This window comes from Rana temporaria, chromosome 12 (genome assembly GCF_905171775.1).
Source record: "Rana temporaria chromosome 12, aRanTem1.1, whole genome shotgun sequence".
NCBI classification, from domain to species: domain Eukaryota; kingdom Metazoa; phylum Chordata; class Amphibia; order Anura; family Ranidae; genus Rana; species Rana temporaria.
The window spans coordinates 62,775,184-62,794,945 of NC_053500.1; the positions used below are offsets into that span (position 1 = coordinate 62,775,184).

Here is a 19,762-nt window from a genome sequence, read left to right on the forward strand (position 1 = left end):
GAAGAAACCACACCCCCTATAAGAACGTTGGTGATGGCTGAGAAAATCCACCTGCCAATTTTACACACCTGGAATGTGGATGTGGACAACACATCCACATTCCAAAGAACATGGAGTTCCGCTCAAGACAGTATGAGGTCCACTTCCTTCTGGACCACCCAACTTCTGGTACCTTCTTGATGATTTATGTATGCCACCCCCATGACATTGTCCGACTGGACCTTTACAGAGAGGCCTGGCAACTGCATTGACCAATGTTACAGGGCAAGACGATTTGTCCTTAATTCAAGGAATGTTGCTAGGCAATGACCTCTTATGGTGACCCACCAGGCTGGTTTCCATCATCGGGACCCTCCAGGATAGAGGGAGAAATGATTATCCTATCTCCAGCATGCTTGAAGATATCCGACGATCCATCTTGTGCTGGGTGTTATTTTGTCCCATGTCACCAAACATTCTGTTGAATGGGTCTGCATTGAGACTAGGCAAAGGGCACTGCCTTGAAAGAGGATATAATCTATCCCAGAACCCTCATGAAAAAGTGAATCAAGGGATTTGTCAGTTTATTGGGCCTCAGTCCTCAAAGCAAGAAATTATCACTCTTGCCTGGGTGGTATCCAGGGTCAGGCCCAAATATTCAAACCTCTGGGTTGGGATTAAGGTAAATTTCTGTAAATTCAGACCTCTCCAGAGTGTAAACAGTGTGAGACACATGGTGTACACTCTGGAGAGGTTTGAATAGGTTCTGAATGTGTGTGACACATTGGGCTCAAGAAGCAAAGTGGATTGCTCTCTCAGAAGTAGGTCATCCAGGTACCCTATAACAGGGATATCCCAGTTATGCAAGAGCCTCAGAACTGGAGCCAGGACCTTTGTCAACACTCTGAGAACAGTGGACAGACTGCACTGCAAGGTCATAATCTGAAAGTGGTGGTCCTCCACTGCAAACTGCAGAAACCTTTGGTGAGGTGGAAAGATCGAAATGTGCAGGTAAACATCTTTGAAATCCACTGATGCCAGTAAATTTACCTGCTGGAGAGAGGCCACCACTGACCAAACCAATTCCATCCTGAACATTGCTGTTCAGTTCAGAACTGTAAAGGGGTTGTAATAGAAACAATGAAACCTCACCATCTGGAAGTGGAATAATCACTCCTTGAGATAGAAGATAATCAAGAGCTTGCCAAAGACCAGATCTTGTTTGTGGATTCAAAGAAAGCAAGAGGGGCACCTCTTTATTGTGAAAAGGACTTGTCCCCGAGCTTAGATGGCTTTGGAGTCTATGGTTCTTGCAAAAATGTAACTAAGGTTGTGGCTTAGAGCCCAAGGCCTGAGATTGGAGAATGGAATGCTTCTTGGAAATAGGAGCGGTACGTTTTTGAACCAATTGCTTTACCTTTTTATTAAGCATTAACAGAGTACTCTTAACCACAATCACCTTTTGGATGTAATCATCGAAGGCAGGACCAAACAAATGTTCCCCCTGAAAAGGTAGATGTCCACATGCTGCTTGGGGTAATCTCTTTCTCTTTTCTTGGAGTTGAGAACTTGGGAGTAGTAACTTCAATGAGAAAACTTTTGGGGCTCTTCGGAAGTAGATTCCTGTGACAAGGATTCTTCTGCATCCCCTTCTACTGGAACTTTCTCATATTCCTCTACATCATCCTCCACTGATTCCTGGAGAAGAGGGGGAGAGCTTCTGCTCACGACCAAGAAAAATCATATCAGCAAGTATTCTTAAAAGCTGCAACCTATAGTCCCACAATAGTATTTGGTCTGTGCAGCCTGTAGTCCCCAAGATAAATGCAACCTGTAGTCCTACTAATGATCTGCCCTGCTGTAACCTGTAGTTCCATGAGAGCCTGAACTACCAATCCCACTTGTGTATCCAAGATGTCCACTGCCATAGAGCTCCACCCCACTCTTGACATCCCCAGCCACACTGAGCATGTGCCTAGTCAGCTTGAGTTGAATGCAGGGGCCGAGAAAAAACTCGAAACCTCTTGCATATGGCACCCAGAGCCTCCAAACCACCCCTAAGCTTTGCCACTGCATAATGCTTGGGGTGGCCCAGGAGGCCATACCGTTTCCAGAAACACAATATGAACATAAAAAATTACATTTCGCAGGCTCCCGTTCTGCAGGGTCTAATGCTGACCTTACTGATCGCCCCTGCTTGTCCAGAGAGGGGTACAAGTACCATTCCTCTGAGCATAGAAAAGCTGTAGTAAAAAGCATCCAGAAAAATCGAGTCCCCTAATTCTAGATGGACCCTAAGAGAAGTTAGTTACTTTTTGTGCAGAGACTGCACAAACATGATAATTACTTAACCACTTCCATACAGGGCATTTTTACCCCCTTCCAGACCAATTTTTAGTTTTTAGCGCTGTTGCACTTTGAATGACAATTGCGCGGTCATGCAACACTGTACCCAAATGAATTTCCCCCCCACAAATAGAGCTTTCGTTTGGTGGTATTTGATCATCTCTGCGTTTTTTATTTTTTGCGCTATAAACAAAAGAAGAGTAACAATTTTGAAAAAAAAAACTACATTTTTTACTTTTTGATTTAATAAATATCAACATTTAAAAAAAATAAACCTTTTTTTCCTCAGTTTAGACCGATACGTATTCTACATATTTTTGGTAAAAAAAAAAAATCGCAGGAAGCGCATATTGCTTGGTTTGCGCAAAAGTTATAGCGTCTATAGTGGTTGGATTTATGGCATTTTTTTTTTTACTAGTAATGACGGCTATCTGCGTTTTTTTTTTATTGTGACCGTGACATTGCGGCGGACATATCGGAGACTTTTGACACGTTTTTGGGACCATTCACATTTATACAGCGATTAGTGCTATAAAACTGCACTGATTACTGTGTAAATGTGACTGGCAGGGAAGGAGTTAACACTAGGGGGCGCTGAAGGGGTTATTATGTTCCCTGGTAGTGATTTCTAACTGTAGGGGCAGGGGAATTCACAAGGGGAGGAGACCGATGTGTGTTCCTCTTTTCTGGGAACACACATCGGTCTCCTCACCTCTGACATGAGATGGATCTGTGCGTTTACACACACAGATCCACACTCCTGCCGTGATTGCCGGCAATCGCGGGTGCCCGGCAGACAAATCGCGACCGCTGGGCACGCGCACAGGGTTAAGCGAGCTTTGCCGCGGACCCCCTAGTGGCCACGATGCACAGGACGTCATATGACGTCCACTTTGAAGGACAGACAGTTCCTGCCGACGTCATATTATTATGGCTCGTCGAGAACTGGTTAAGACACTAGGAAAAAAAACGAAAGCCGTGCCTAACTGGGAGGGGGTTATGGGTGTGATTTCTTGCCTTTTTTTGCTGGTGTCCAATCACCTGGAGGTGCCTGCATAACCCTATTGTAATGGAGCTGAGGAGACCCTGTGTCTTGGGATGTACGATAAAGAAATAACCTCTGTCAGGTATTTACTGCTTTATTTATCCACATAATTTTCCTCACTTCCTGTCTCAATAACACAACCGGAAGTAAGAAATCAGGTTACCAGTTTTCCACATTTTACTGGATTCATTCCTTTATAGCTGTCTGCATCCCCCCATGTCTTTGTTTGATATCCTGGTGACACAACGAAAAACGAGGGGAAATCTCTTCAAAATACTATAGATAGATAGAAAACATTTTCTTTTCTATCTTAAACAGAATAAAAGCCTCAGTTTACATTATAATGTTACTTTTCTTATACACCTTCTTCTATATGTAAGATTCCCCCCCCCCCAAAAAAAGTGTTACAAATACAGTGTTTGTGCTCCAATATTTAAAAAGGCTTAGGTAATTTTATTGTACCATCATTTACAGTTCACCAATACCACCTCATCTGCCTGGGCCCTTTCCCCCCCTATTCCTTGATACCACCATTTCTATGTATACTCAAAAAATGGAAAATTGTATCATACTTACCAGTAATTTTCCTTTCCTGGTGCCTATCCATGGCAGCATACTTGTGATAGAGCTCCGCCTCGACTCCTCCTTCAGGACTAGTGAATAGAATAAATTAAAGGCATAGCCCCTCCCCCAACATTCTCCGTAATATAGAATACCAAGGGTGGGAGCGTATGCTGCCATGGATAGGCACCAGGAAAGGAAAATTACTGGTAAGTATGATACAATTTTCCATTTTCCTGGTGCCTCCATGGCAGCATACTTGTGATAAATAACTAGCTGACATGGGTGGGACAATGCTTAACAATAAATGTTTAATTAGAAGAAGAAATAGCAGCCTGAACTGCCCTTCTTCCAAACTCAACAGTCGTGAGAGCTCCTAGACCAATATGGTAGTGTCTGAGGAACGTATGGTGAGAAGACCAGGTGGTGGCCCTGCACACCGTCTTCAACAAAACTATAGCCCTTGCTGCCCAGGAAGCTGAGACTGCCCTTGTAGAATGAGCATTTACTCAGGATGAAGAATATTCTTTACCCTGTAAGCCTTCTGGATTAACTTTACAACCCAAGATGCCAGAGTTCTGATGGAAGCTTCTTTGCCCCTGTATTTACTGAACAGTACAATGAAAAGTCTCTCAGAGTTTTTGAAGGGGTCGTGGCTGCTAGGTAGGCCCTGAGCACTCTGGATACATCCAGCTCACGACAAGACTCTGAACCTGTGTCTGTAACCACTGGTAGTGCCCAGGTTCCAACAGGTGACTTGGAGTAGCAACCTTAGGTGTGAACCCTCGAAGGGGCTAAGTTCCACCCTGTTCGGGAAGAAGGAGATGTGGCCGTCACCCATCCCTAAGGTGTGAAGTTCCGAGATCCTTCTGCCAGATGTAATGGCTAGCAGGAAAGCTGTCTTTAGTGTCAGGTTCCATCTTGCTACTTGTTCCACTGGAGCAAAGGGATGGTCAGATAGAATTTCAAGGACCAGGGACAGATCCCACCTAGGAAATGATCGTCTGACAGGTGTCGACGAATCTTCAATACTCCTCTGAGGAAAGTGACTACCAAGAGATCCTCCGCCCATCTCTTACTTGTTTCGGCAGAGATTGCTGCTACCTGCACTTTGAGGGAGCTCAGACCAAGCCCCAGATCAAGTCCTGTCTGAATGAAACTTAGAATATTGGACGTAGAGGGAAGGATTGGATCAAATCCATTTCCGGTAGCAAATGACAAGAACTTGTCCCAGATTTTTGATTATATGGCATTAGTTGCCGGTTTTCTGGCTTTTAGAAGGGTTGTTATGACTCCTGGGGAACACCCTAGGGACTCGAACCTTCGCCTCTCAACCTCCAGATTCGAAGATTCAACTTCTGAGGGTTTGGATGAACTAGACTGCCCTGCGACAGAAGTTGAGGCAAAGGAGGGATCCTGATTGGAGAGCTCACACTGAGGCGCATGGCTAGAGGGAACCAGGGTCTCTTCGGCCAATACGGAAGTACTGCCAACACCTGGACTGACTCCCTGAGGAGCCTCAGGAGGAATTTGAATATTAATGGCCTCGGAGGAAAGGCATATGCTGTGGTGAACCTTCAGGGGCATGACAGGGCATCCACTGCCTCGGCTTGTGGATGCTGCATTCGAGAGAAGAATCTGTCCAGCTTGGTATTCTTTGGGGAGACGAACAGGTCTACCTGAGGGGGATCCCACATGCTGGCAATCTGATGGAAGACGAGGGGGTGGAGAGCCCATTCGTTGTTGTCCAGGAAATTTCTGGGCAACGTGTCTGCTTCCGTGTTCAACCTGCCCGGCAGATACATTGCTCTGGGGTCCAGGAGGTTCTTCTCTGCCTAGAGTGTGATCAGCATCACCTCCTTGAGGAACGACCTGCTGCGAGTGCCTCCTTGCTTCTGCAGATAAGCGACAGCTGCCATGTTGTCTAGATGTAGAAGTATTCTCTGGCCTCTGATTTGGGACGCCAAAGTTAATGCTAAGAAGGCTGCCCTCATCTCCAAGATGTTGGATACCACTCCCTGGGTAGAACATGACCATCTACCCTGTATTCTGGTTTCCCCGGAATGGGCTCCCCAGCCCTGTCCGCTTGCATCGGACATAATTGTGATCCAAGGATGGGGAACCAGGTGACGAGGTTTGGAGAGGTTTTCTGGAATTGTCCACCAGTGAAGATTCCTGTGCATTACTCCCATCAGCAGTATCGTCTGGGATAGTCGTTGTTTCTAGGCATGTGCATTTCGTTTCGTTCCGAATCGAAATTCGGACAAATTTTTCATTATTCGGACATTCGGATGCATACGAATTCCCGAATTGCAATATTAATGAATTTACCGAATCCGAACGAACGTTTTCGATTCCAAATCGAAAACCCGCGGACGAAATTCGATCGGAATTCGAATTTTTTTTTCGAATTCCGATCGAATTTCGTCCGCGAGTTTTCGATTTGGAATTCGAAATTTTTTTTTTTTTTTTTTTTTGGAATTCCGATCGAATTTCGTCCACGGGTTTTCGATTTGGAATTCGAATTTTTTTTTTTTTCGAATTTCGATCGAATTTCGAAATTAGATTCGAAGAGAGAATTTTCGAATTCGACCGGATTTTTCAAAATTCGGTCGAAAACTAACGAGTTCCGAAAACGAATTTAACACATGTAACGAACCTAACTTAACGAAATTAATTAAATAACGAATTAAAACGAAACAAAACTAAACAAAATTTTCCCTTTTGCACATGCCTAGCTTGTTTCTTCCACTGCGCCAAGAAACCTGTCTGGAACTACCTCAAGTGCCAATGGGCCCAAGGAACCATGGGCATACAAGAAGACACTGTGCAAATGAGGCTCAGGCATTGTGAAGCTGTCAGATACGGGCTCCGGATGACCTTGATCATTCTCTGGGTGACAATCCTTGCCTTTGGCGGTGGTAATGACACTGTCCCCTCCTGAGTGTTGCACATTGCACCCAGGTAGATTATCTGCTGTGTGGGTGCTAGTTGACTCCTTTCGGAATTTATTAGCCACCCTAGCTCTTTTAAGGACTGTAGAAGAATTTCCCGGTGACATACCAACTGAGTAATTTTGTAGAAAGAGAAAACCTATTTTAATGTGCATATATCGCGTGGTGACACCGCGAATGCACCTATACAGTAGGTGAACCCGATTTTGTGTCAATCTCGCTCTCTTTCTCGGCGAGATTGAGCACCTACGAGCCCCATCGCGGGAGCCAGCGCCGAGCTGGCTTGCCGCGATGGAGACAGAGCCGTCATAGAAGCGACGGGAGATCCGACTTGGATTCCCGCCAATTCTACACGTGTGCGGCGTTTGTTATGAATCCTGAGGGGGAAGTGCCCGCCGGATTTTAAATAAAAATCCGGCATTGGGTTCCCCCCTCAGGAGCATACCGGGCCCTTAGGTCTGTTATGGGTTGTAAGGAGAGCCCCCCTACGCCGAAAAAAAACGGCGTAGGGGGTCCCCCTACAATCCATACCAGACCCGTATCCAAAGCACGCTACCCGGCCGGCCAGGAAGGGAGTGGGGACGAGCGAGCGCCCCCCCCCCTCCTGAGCCGTACCAGGCTGCATGCCCTCAACATGGGGGGGTTGGGTGCTCTGGGGCAGGGGGGCGCACTGCGGCCCCCCCACCTCAGAGCACCCTGTCCCCATGTTGATGAGGACAGGGCCCCTTCCCGACAACCCTGGCCGTTGGTTGTCGGGGTATGCGGGCGGGAGGCTTATCGGAATCTGGGAGCCCCCTTTAATAAGGGGGCCCCCAGATACCGGCCCCCCACCCTAAGTGAATGAGTATGGGGTACATCGTACCCCTACCCATTCACCTGCAAGAAAAGTGGTAAAAACACAAATAAACCACACAGGGTATTAAAATATTTTATTAGTCTGCTCCGGAGGCCCCCCCTGTCTTCTTTATTAGCTCTTTTACCAGGGGGAGCTTCTTCTTTGACGTCTTCGGGTTGGTGGGGGCCGCCGTCTGGTTCTCTTCCACCGCCGGGGGGGGGTCGCTTTTAAAAAAGCCCCCACCCCCCGGCGGGTTTCCTCCGGCGTCTTCGGCGGGGGGGCTTCTTCTTCCGCTATCCCGACGGGTCTTCTCCGCTATCCGGGGGGTCTCCTTCTATGTTCGCCGCTCTCCGCTGTTGACTCGGCGCACCCCGGTTCTTCGTCTTGCTGTCCGGTCTCTTCTTCCGTGCTGTACGTCTTCTTCTCCTTCCGTGCTGTGAGTTCTTCTTCCGCGCTGTGACGTCATGTTCTTCACTTCTCTTCTTCTCCCGATGTTGACACGCCGGTCCTTCTCGCTGAAATGACGGATGCGCGCCTTGCATCGGACCTATATAGGCATCACAATCCCATCATGCTCTGTACCTACCACGTGGTAGGTATCACATGGGTAGGTACAGAGCATGATGGGACTGTGAGGCCTATATAGGTCCGATGCAAGGCGCGCATCCGTCATTTCAGCGAGAAGGACCGGCGTGTCAACATCGGGAGAAGAAGAGAAGTGAAGAACATGACGTCACAGCGCGGAAGAAGAACTCACAGCACGGAAGGAGAAGAAGACGTACAGCACGGAAGAAGAGACCGGACAGCGAGACGAAGAACCGGGGTGCGCCGAGTCAACAGCGGAGAGCGGCGAACATAGAAGGAGACCCCCCGGATAGCGGAGAAGACCCGTCGGGATAGCGGAAGAAGAAGCCCCCCCGCCGAAGACGCCGGAGGAAACCCGCCGGGGGTGGGGGCTTTTTTAAAAGCGACCCCCCCCGGCGGTGGAAGAGAACCAGACGGCGGCCCCCACCCACCCGAAGACGTCAAAGAAGAAGCTTCCCCTGGTAAAAGAACTAATAAAGAAGACAGGGGAGGCCTCCGGAGCAGACTAATAAAATATTTTAATACCCTGTGTGGTTTATTTGTGTTTTTACCACTTTTCTTGCAGGTGAATGGGTAGGGGTACGATGTACCCCATACTCATTCACTTAGGGTGGGGGGCCGGTATCTGGGGGCCCCCTTATTAAAGGGGGCTCCCAGATTCCGATAAGCCTCCCGCCCGCATACCCCGACAACCAACGACCAGGGTTGTCGGGAAGGGGCCCTGTCCTCATCAACATGGGGACAGGGTGCTCTGAGGTGGGGGGGCCGCAGTGCGCCCCCCTGCCCCAGAGCACCCAACCCCCCCATGTTGAGGGCATGCAGCCTGGTACGGCTCAGGAGGGGGGGGCGCTCGCTCGTCCCCACTCCCTTCCTGGCCGGCCGGGTAGCGTGCTTTGGATACGGGTCTGGTATGGATTGTAGGGGGACCCCCTACGCCGTTTTTTTTCGGCGTAGGGGGGCTCTCCTTACAACCCATAACAGACCTAAGGGCCCGGTATGCTCCTGAGGGGGGAACCCATGCCGGATTTTTATTTAAAATCCGGCGGGGACTTCCCCCTCAGGATTCATAACAAACGGCGCACACGTGTAGAATTGGCGGGAATCCTAGTCGGATCTCCCGTCGCTTCTATGACGCGCTTGCTGGGATGTGCTGTCACTATTCCAGTGAGTGCGAGATGTCGGCGAGATCTCGGCACCATGTCGCCGAGAATCAGCGCGATGCTGTCGTGCTAAAAACACAATATCACAAACACCTACTGTATATAATGTGCCAACGCCCCGATATAACGAGAATTGAAAGAAGAACTAATACGTTGGGCTTTAAGGGCACACAGTACAAATAGATATAGAAAACTAGAAATTTATTTAGTATGAAATATCATAAAAGTGGAACGACATAAAATCAAAAAAATTTTTACGAAATTAAGTCAGCAACTAATACCACAGCTGTGATTACAACAGTATACAATCTTGTTATATATAGGCTTCCTTAGAAAGCACAGTTACAAGTACAATGTTGAGTTGTATATCCAGTGTAGTATTCCAAAGGTTTGGTGAAGAGCTTGCTCTACATGTTACGCGCTTAGCGCTTCCTCAGGAGCATAGGATATTGCATCTAAAAATAGGTCGCATTGGGGGTAGACAAGCGACAGTAGCGTGTTAGCCCCACAGTGGCTGGACGGACAGAATATATCAAGCCAGCCAAACGTGGGGGTATGGTCAAAAACACTAAATTATAAGCATACAGGTGTTCGGACAGTCAGGTGCTGGTAGGCACTAAAATCTCGGATCCAGGGATCTAAAACATGCGGTAATTCAAAGCTCACAGTGCTGGGCTGTGCAAGATAGGTAATAGCATATGATAAGGCAATCCAAAAGTCCTGGGTGTATAAACCCAAGGATATTGTATAGGATTACCAAGGCTAATTCCTGCAGCCTGATCAGCAAAATGAGTACCGCATGTGTCCCCAAGGAAGCGATGACACCCATACTATCATACCAACTGATCCGGATTGCTTGCTAGGAGGAGGATGTCGTCCAAGTAGTGGAATATCCTCAAGCCCCTTTCCCGCAGGGGAACCAAAGCGGATATTAGTATCTTGGTGAATACCCTGGGAGAGGTGCACAGACCTAAAGGCAGGGCTTGAAACTGTAGGTTGGTCCATCCCACTGCAAATCTCAGACATTTTTTAAATGCAGGTAGAATTAGAACGTGTAGGTACGCATCCTGCAGAAATCATCCAATCTTATGGCTGGACTGCCTGAATAATCCTCTGCAGGGACTCCATTTTGAAGCTTTTGGGGCAGATATACTGGCTAAGCCTCTGAAGGTCTGTCACAGGCCTCCACCCACCTGTCCTCTTTGGGACCAGAAATAGGGTGGAGTAGACGCCTGCGAAGCGCTCTGCCAAAGGGAACCAGAACAGCCGCCCCCTGAAGCTGGAGTGACGTTAGGAAGTTTTACAGAGCTTGAGCCTTTGGCGGAGAGGATGGAATCTCTGTTCCTTTGAAAGAATCCCGAGGTGGGGGATGAGAGAAATTCCAAAGGTGCCCCCATTGAATTGTTGACAGAACCCAGGGGTCCTGACAGCATGTGGCCCAGACTGGGATGAAGAACTTTAGCCTGGCTCCCACCGGGAGTGCCTGGGCTACTCTGGCGTCAAAAAGACTGCTTCTGCTCCTGTGGAGCCGGAAAGGTCCTTCATCTTCCTGTTCAAAAAGAATGTCTGAGTACCTTTCCAAGGTCTTTTGTTGTCTCTGGGCTGTCTTGACTGCCTAAAATCTATTGGATTTGTATGGCGGAACCTAGAGGACCTGCCTCTGAATCTTCGCATCCTTCTGTCCTGGGGAAGCATACCGGACTTCCCTTCTGACAGCCTGGAGATAGCTTTATCCGTTTTGTCTCTGAATAGTGCTTTCCCACTGAATGGGATTTTGCACCAATTTTGTTTGGAGAATAAGTCAGCCAGCCAATCTTTCAGCCAGAAGACCCTCTTCACCATTACTGAATGCAACATGGATCTTGCAGAGCATCTGATCGTGTCCATGGCCGCCACCCTGACAAAGTCTGCTGACAATCTAAGCTCTTCCAAGGCTTTAATTATATCCTCCTTGGGGACATCCTGACGCAAAGCCCTCTCAATATTATATGTCCAAGATCTTATGGCATTTGATACTGATGTGAGGGCGATAGCTGGCTTACACGCTGCCATTCCCGCGGCTAAATAGCTCCTCTTCAGCTCCAGGTTGGTTCGCCTGTCTAGAGGGTTTTTGAAGGAAGCGGGATCCTCCATTGGTAAAGCGCGCTTTTTTTTTTTTTTTTACGAATCGCACCACCGATGCGTCTACCACTGGCATGGATCCTGTTAATGGGTATAGTTCATTGAACCAGCCCCATGAAAGTTTTCTATCAGTTTTTGACCATTCATTCTGAATGACCTGACTAATGTCGCCTCAACAAGAAGAGAACCTGCCTCCCTTTGAGGCTGGGAAGTAACTCGTAGACTCTTGGGGAGGCTCTTCTGCGTCTTTTCAGGTGATTGCAGTTTTGACTGCCTGGAAGAACAGCTTTACCAAGGAGAGACTGAAGCCAGAAGGTTGACTCCTCTGAAGAGTCTACAGGTGGTGAATCTCTAGCTGGTCAGCCTGACAGTGGCAGAGGTGTACTGATTGCTGCAGGACCAGGGAGATTAGGTTCTGTATCCTGAACCTGGGACATCTGCTGAAGTGGTTAAGCGGGGACCCAAGTCACAAGCTCGGAGAAGGAGTCCTTCATTGTTCACTTGAGCAGGTCTACAGCGTGCTGATTTTCTAGCTCGCAGCTGGACTCATAGTCCATAAAACAGTCCTTACAGACCACTCTGTCTGGTAGTGGTGTGGCCCCACCTGTCCAGCATTTCTTCTTTGAATAGGTCCTAGGAGAGGGGGAAGGATCTTGTGCTCTGGATCTTGATCTCTCTGATCTATGACGTGAAGAATGGGACCTGGGACCGGTGGCGTGAAGAATGAGACCTGCGGTCTGATCTGTCGTCATCACGGTGTCTTGAAGATTTTCTGGACCTCTTGGAGTGGGCAGGGCCACGGTGTAAGGAACTCACATTAGACCAGTGAGCGCACTTTTTTTTTTTTTTTTCTTAATACTCACATATAGTTGGTCACATACCTAATAGGGGTGCGAGGATCTTTGTTGCAAGATAAATGACTAATTGCGGAGTTAGGCAGAAGGATCAGCTGCGGAAATTTAGTAAGAAAGGAAAAAAAAAAAAAGGAACTATGGAGTTTTTTGACACTTTTTTTTTTTTAAATAACATACATTTATTTATTTTTTTTCTATCACCATTTTTCCTTTTGAGAATAAAAACAAAAAGGTACCTACCACAGAGCAGCATCAGTGAAACCTAGCAGGGCACAGCTGAGGAGACTCTGACAGCTAACCCTGAATCTGAACTTAACTAGGCTCAGGTGGATGGGCTAATAATCCCATAAACCACCATTGCAAAGTGACTCTGGAAGAAAAAGGGCAAATCTGGCCCCTCTTCCAGAATCCAAGATGGCCGCAGTGATGTCGAGTGATATACAAAACAAAACAAAAAACAAAAACTGTAGCCCACCGCTGATTTCGGGGGAAACAATCAACAACTGCAGGCCTGTCAGGACAAAAGGCACCTGCCCCATCAAACTGACTGGACTTAAAGGGAGCATCACAAAATAAAACAACAAGCACACTTTTTTTTTTTTTTTTAAAAGGAGACCTAACAGGCAAGTTAAAGGAAGGGATGGGAGAGGGGAGAGACAAAAAAAAAAAACAATTTATGCCTAAAAATAAAATGGAAACCACCAGCCTGGAAAGATGTGAGCTGATCCTTTTGTGACTCCACTGCATTCATCATTGATGCGATAGCAGACTGCGTTCCTGTGAGGAAACTCTGCGAAAAGACCCCAACAGATCCACAGAGGGGTTCCCAGTCTTATTAGCGCTAAGAGCGGCCCAAGAAAAGGGACTGAGCCTGGGAAAGGCTAAACCCGGCGGACGCTGCCGACTGCAGAGGTATGGACATACATCTACTCTTCACCAGCACAAGAAGGTATGAGGAAAGAAAGGAGAATGTTGGGGGAGGGGCTATGCCTTTAATTTATTCTATTCACTAGTCCTGAAGGAGGAGTCGAGGCGGAGCTCTATCACAAGTATGCTGCCATGGATAGGCACCAGGAAAGCTAAATACAGGGGGTCCCCTAGTTAAAAATCCGACTTACAAATGACTCCTACTTACAAATGGAGGTAGACAACAGAAAGTGGGAGGAAATCTACCCATAGGAAGGGAAATTCTCTCCTGTAAGAGTTATTTGGGGAAAAAGGTGTCTCTACTGATGCTTTATCACCAATGCTTGTTTCCACAACAACCCAAAATTTTAAAAATCCAATTGTCATTGGGACAGAAAGTGAGGTGAAATCTTCTGAACAGGAGCACAGACAGCAAAACAAATGTTACAGGGGTGCTAACCCTTCCCTATGTTATCCAAAAAGCTTAAAAATAGTTTTTTGGGCTGGAGCTACACTTAAAAAGTGTACCTGTTCCGACTTACAAACAGATTCAACTAAAGAACAAACCTACAGACCCTATCTTGTTTGTAACCCGGGGACCCACTGTACATCCTTTATAAAAACAAAAACATTTTGGCTCCTCTTTTGAAGCCCTTCATTTGTGAAAAATGAAGTGAACCCTGTAGAAATTGCTGACTTTTTTTAAAATGATTGAACAGGCAAATATTATATTTTTGTTCAACAGTGTCTGCGGATAAAGGTGACATACTTAAAAAACAAAAGGAGAATCTGCCTTTCCAACCATTTATTAAAAAAATAGTGCTCCAAGTGCATCCTCAGAAGCTGGTATTGCCCACATTGGGGGGAATTACTTCTTGCAGAGCTTTTGCACTATTGTTTAAAAGTTACTGTCATTGACTCAGTAAGATCTTTGAGCGCTTCATTTTTCATTTGTATTTCAAAATGTCTTCATTTGTAAAGAGTTTGCATTTCTTTACATAACCTCCCCATTACTATTCCTCCACTACATTTTAAAAGGATTCAAATCAGGGCTTTGACTAGGCCAGTCCATAACCATTCATTTTTTCTTTGTGAGTGATTCTTTGTTAGGTTTGATTGTGTGCTTTATCGTATTATAATGTTAAATGCTCTATTTTAAGTACAGCTTCAACTTTCAGAATTAGGCGGGCTTGCACCGAGCGGATTTACGTTACACCGCGCAAGTTTACAGGTAAGTGCTTTGTGAATCAGGCACTTACGCTGTAAACGTGCGGCGGTGTAACGTAAATGGGATACGTTACGCCGCCCAGGGGCGGACTGACCATTGAGTCACTCGGGCACTGCCCGAGGGCCCCATGCCACTAGGGGGCCCCATCAGGGTTGCCAGGCTCAGTAAAACCAGGGACAGTATGTAAAAATCTGTGTTTTTTTTAGATCTGTCCCTGATATATCCGAAACTGACATGCTTTTAATGTGAATATCCCAAGATTTTAGCTGCCCTGCCTCTGCACTGCCTCCTGGCGTGGTGGCCATCTGTAAGCCAGAGGGGCCCCATAATCTTCTATTGCCCGGGGGCCCCATGAGTTGTCAGTCCGCCCCTGACGCCGCCGCAGCGTAACGTATTTGTCTGTGAATCTGGCCCATAGTTCTGAAATTTACATTCAAAGCTTTGTAGCATATTAGAATCTGCATAGCAAAAGGGCTTGTCTCCAGCCCACCTGTGGTGATACAGGATTCAAAGAGAGGAGAAGGAATACCTTGGCGATATCTAATTGGACAAGAAAGGCAAATGGGGGTGCTTATGAGTGAGGGGAATGAATGTTAAAAGCACATACCCAAGAGTAAGAGTTCTCTTGTCCTTTTTTTGTTTCCTGGCATGCTCATGTGAGCCTTTGTTTGGCTTATTCCCTTTTATCATCCAGAACCAGCTGATGAAACCATGTGTGATAAGGATCTTTCATGTTCTTTTGTATGAATGAATGAATGAATGAATGAATGAATAACTTATATAGCGCAGCACATGCGAACCAAATCGCCTCTGGGCGCTTGTTGTTCCTGTCTACTTTGATATCAAAAGAGATGAGTTTTGATCTTTCTCCTGAATGCTAAATGGTTTTCCTCCAACCGAATGCTGGTTGGTAAAGCATTCCATAGTCTGGGACCCTGAACCGCGAATCTTCTTTCTCCTTTGGACTTGTAATTGGCTTTCGGTATCTGAAGCAGATTTTGGTTGGCGGATCGCAGAACGCGATTGGAGTTGTGAGCTTTTATTTTTTCGCACAGATAATGGGGAGCGTTCCCATAGAAACATCTATGCGTTAGACAGAGTGCTTTAAAAGCAATTCTGTCTTTTACTGGCAGCCAATGAAGGGATCTCAGTGAAGGTGAGATTGATTCCCATGGTTTTTTCCCAGTCACTAGTCTGGCGGCCGTATTTTGAACGACTTGTAGACGAGCGATTTGGTACTTTGGGAGTCCGAGGTAAAGGGCGTTTGCATAATCCAGTCTGGAGTTTACAATCGCTCCCACCACGGCCGCTATGTCTTCTTTAGGAATAAATGGAATAAGTCTGCGTAGTAGGCGCAGCAGATGGTGAGATCCGCTGACTACTGACCCTATTTGTGCGTCCATTGTCATGTGAGAGTCGAAGATGACCCCAAGACTTTTGACTTTGGCGCTAGGGGTGATGATTTTGCCCAGAATGGGCGGCGGTATCCAAGTTGTTGCAGGTTGATTCAGACGCTTGGCGTGAAACAGGAGAAGTTCTGTTTTCGCTCCGTTGAGTTTAAGATAACTCTTTGTCATCCAGTTCTCTATCAAAGAGAGACATGTCTCTAGATTGAGATGATAATCCTTTTTGTTGCAAATACGGAAATACAGTTGCGTGTCGTCTGCATAGGAGTGATAAAGTAGTTTTTGGCTACTAACAATTTCAAAAAGAGGACGAAGATAGATGTTGAACAACACCGGCGATAGAGGCGATCCTTGAGGGACTCCGCACGATAATGTGCGTTTCTCAGAAGTGTAAGGTCCCAATTTCACTATTTGTGATCGGTTTTCCAAAAAAGAGGAGAACCAAGATAAATCACCTTCTGCGACTTTGGCTACATCAGCTAGCCGAGTCAGTAATAGTTTGTGGTCTACAGTGTCGAAGGCTGCGCTTAGGTCCAGCAGAACCAGAAGACAAGATTCTCCTTCGTCTGCGGCCTCGAGAGCGTCGTCCCATATTTTGAGCAATGCTGTTTCCGTCCCGTACCCGGGACGGAAACCCGATTGAAATGGATCAAGTAGATTGTGGGTATCTAGATGCTGTTGCAACTGTTGTACCACTACTTTTTCCATTACCTTGGAGAGAACGTTTAGGCCTGTTATGGGACGGCGGTAAAGTGGGTCCTTGGGGTCTAGGGTGGGTTTCTTCAAGATGGGTTGGATTATGCCTTCTTTCAACTGGGAGGGCACTGAGCCCTCCTTGAAAGACTGGTTTATGAGCTGCGTGATAGGAGGCGCCAGGATGTCGGCGCATTCCATCAGCAGTTTGGTGGGGATGATATCCATTGGCGCTGTGCTGTTTCGCAGAGAGCCGATGATATTTTTAGTGGTGTCGATGGAGATGGGTTTTAGGGTGAACTTTCCTGCTTGTGGTGAATTTCTATGGATGTTATGAGGGTAATTACGGGGGGGGTTTCGGGGGCTATTATTCTGCTGAATGCTTTCCCGGATTCCCTCAATTTTATTAATGAAGTATATGTATGTATGTATGTATGTATATATATATATATATATATATATATACTCTGCTTTTTAACCACTTAAGCCCTAGACCATTTTGCTGGCCAAAGACCATGCCACTTTTTGTGATTAGGCACTGCGTTGCTTTAACTGACAATTGCGCGATTGTGTGACGTGGCTCCCAAACAAAATAAAATTGACATCCTTTTTTTCCCCACAAATAGAGCTCTCTTTTGGTGGTATTTAATCACCTCTGCAGTGTTTATTTTTTGCGCTAAAAAAAACAAATATAGAGCGACAATTTCGAAAAAAATATATATATTTTTTAACTTTTTGCTGTAATAAATATCCCTCCAAAATATATATAAAAAAAAATGTCCTCAGTTTAGGCCGATACATTTTCTTCTACATATTTTTGGTAAAAAAAATGCAATAAGCGTATATATTGATTGGTTTGCGCAAAAGTTATAGCGTCTACAAAACAGGGGATAGAATTATGGAATTTTTATTATTCATTTTTTTTTACTAGTAATAGTGGCGATCTGCGATTTTAATCATCACAGCGACATTATGGCGGACACATCAGACACTTTTGACAAATTTTTGGGACCATTGTCATTTTTACAGCGATCAGTGCTATAAAACTGCACTGATTACTGTAAACATGACACTGGCAGTGAAGGGGTTAACCACTAGTTGGTGCTGAAGGGTTTAAGTGTGCCCTAGGGAGTGCTTCTTACTGTAGGGGGATGGACTGTGTGTGACACGACAGTGGTCACAGCTTCCGATTACAGGAAGCTGTGATCACTGTCATGTCACTAGGAAGACTGGGGAAATGCTTGTTTACATCAGCATTTCGCCATTCCTCCTCACCGGACACTATTGTGGGTATGCCCGCGGACATCGAGTCTGCGGGACCCGCGATCGGAGTCACGGAGCTTGCACGCATCCAAAATGCCGCTTCTTAAAGGGGACGTAAATGTATGTCCTTTTGCCTATCCATGCCACAGACGTATATATGCGTGCAGCGGTCGGCAAGCAGTTAATGTGTGAAGTTAGAATATTCCTATTTTCTTGGGAAATAAATGAAAACTATTTTTAGTAGCAGCAGTGTGTGTGTTTTCATAACTAACTTTACATTATTGTGCTTATAATCTTAATAGACTAATTATAGGCGTAGACAAATCGATCCATTTATGCAATAGATAGAGGGAATCCGTAAACACTTTTCGGGATAATAATTATATAGTTTATTTAGTTTATATTTATTAGCTTGTATATTGCAGCATTTACTTCAGTTAGTATAAGGTTTCTCTCCTGAAATGCTGTCTTCAGTGTGCACCTAACATGTTCATTGTAATGCCGCGTACACACAATCGGTTCGTCTGATGAAAACGGTCTGATGGATCGTTTTCATCAGACGAACAGATCGCGTGTGGGCCCCATCGTTTTTTTATCAATCGGTGAAAAAACTAGGAATTTGTTTTAAAATTATCTGATGGTTAAAAAACCGATAGAAAAAAACGATCGTCTCTGGGCACGTCCATCTGTTAAAAATCCATGCATGCTCAGAATCAAGTCGACGCTTCATGCTTCATTTTTCTCAGCACGTCGTTGTGTTTTACGTCACCGCGTTCTGACACGATCGTTTTTTTAACTGATGGTGTGTAGGTACGACTGATGAAAGTCAGCTTCATCGGATATCTGATGAAAAAATCCATCAGACCATTTTCATCGGATGAACCGATCGTGTGTAAAGGGCGTTACTGTGACCAACAACTTAATCTTTGATCCATCATTCTACAGCATATTGTTCCCAACAGCCTGGTCATTGCAATCTGTTTCTAATTGTAGATGTCTGGACAGAACACCAGCTGTTGCATGAGTTACTTGCAGATCATGCAATTAAATATTGCGTTTTGTGAAGACTTCTTTTAGCTTTAAACAGTCAGCTCTTGGGCTTAGTTTGTTGGGAAGACCAGTCCTGGACAAATTAGAAATCAACGCCACCTGTAGATTTTCGTACAGTCACTCGGAGCCTTGTGATGTTATTGACCATATATGATTATGCCCTTATATGGCCAATGACATCATCCAGACACCCTGCCCTTTTGCTTATATTGTGGCAGCGGGGACCAGGTGATGAAATTCAGTGGCAGAAGGTGCACTTGGTTTGGCTTATCCAAAATTTGTCAGGAACTTGTGGATCACCTACATTATGCTGTTCCTGTCACAATTCACAATTATTATCTTTTCTTATTCCACCTTTGTTGACATCACCCATCCTACTCGCATCACTTTCTGAGATTTCACCAGTACCAGTTAAACTTATCTCAAGCTTGAGCCCTTAAACAATTGCAGTGGAAACTCCAGGCAAGCACACAAATATAAGGATAGTCTGTAAATATTTGTTTGGCCTTCACAATGATCATGATTATATTTTATATAGAAGTGCCGAGTAAGCACTGGTCTTCACCAAAAATTGAGTTCTGCCAACATCCCGAAAAAGCTTGAATAGAGAACAATAATACACCAATTGGGACTTTACATGCAGGCTAAAGGAGTAGTGAGGAAGTATAACAAATGCATAATAAACACAATTGTACAATTGTAAAACGTGAGCACATGGTCAATTGGTACCCATATCAGTAAAAGCAAACATAATGACACGCCGAATGAAAAGAAGA

General features: G+C 45.7%; 1 protein-coding gene across 2 annotated transcripts in view; it reads left to right on the plus strand.

The window, feature by feature from the left end:
* Positions 1 to 19,762, plus strand: part of GRIN2C (glutamate ionotropic receptor NMDA type subunit 2C) — a 288,017-nt gene that overhangs the window by 123,369 nt on the left and 144,886 nt on the right. The window lies entirely within an intron of this gene.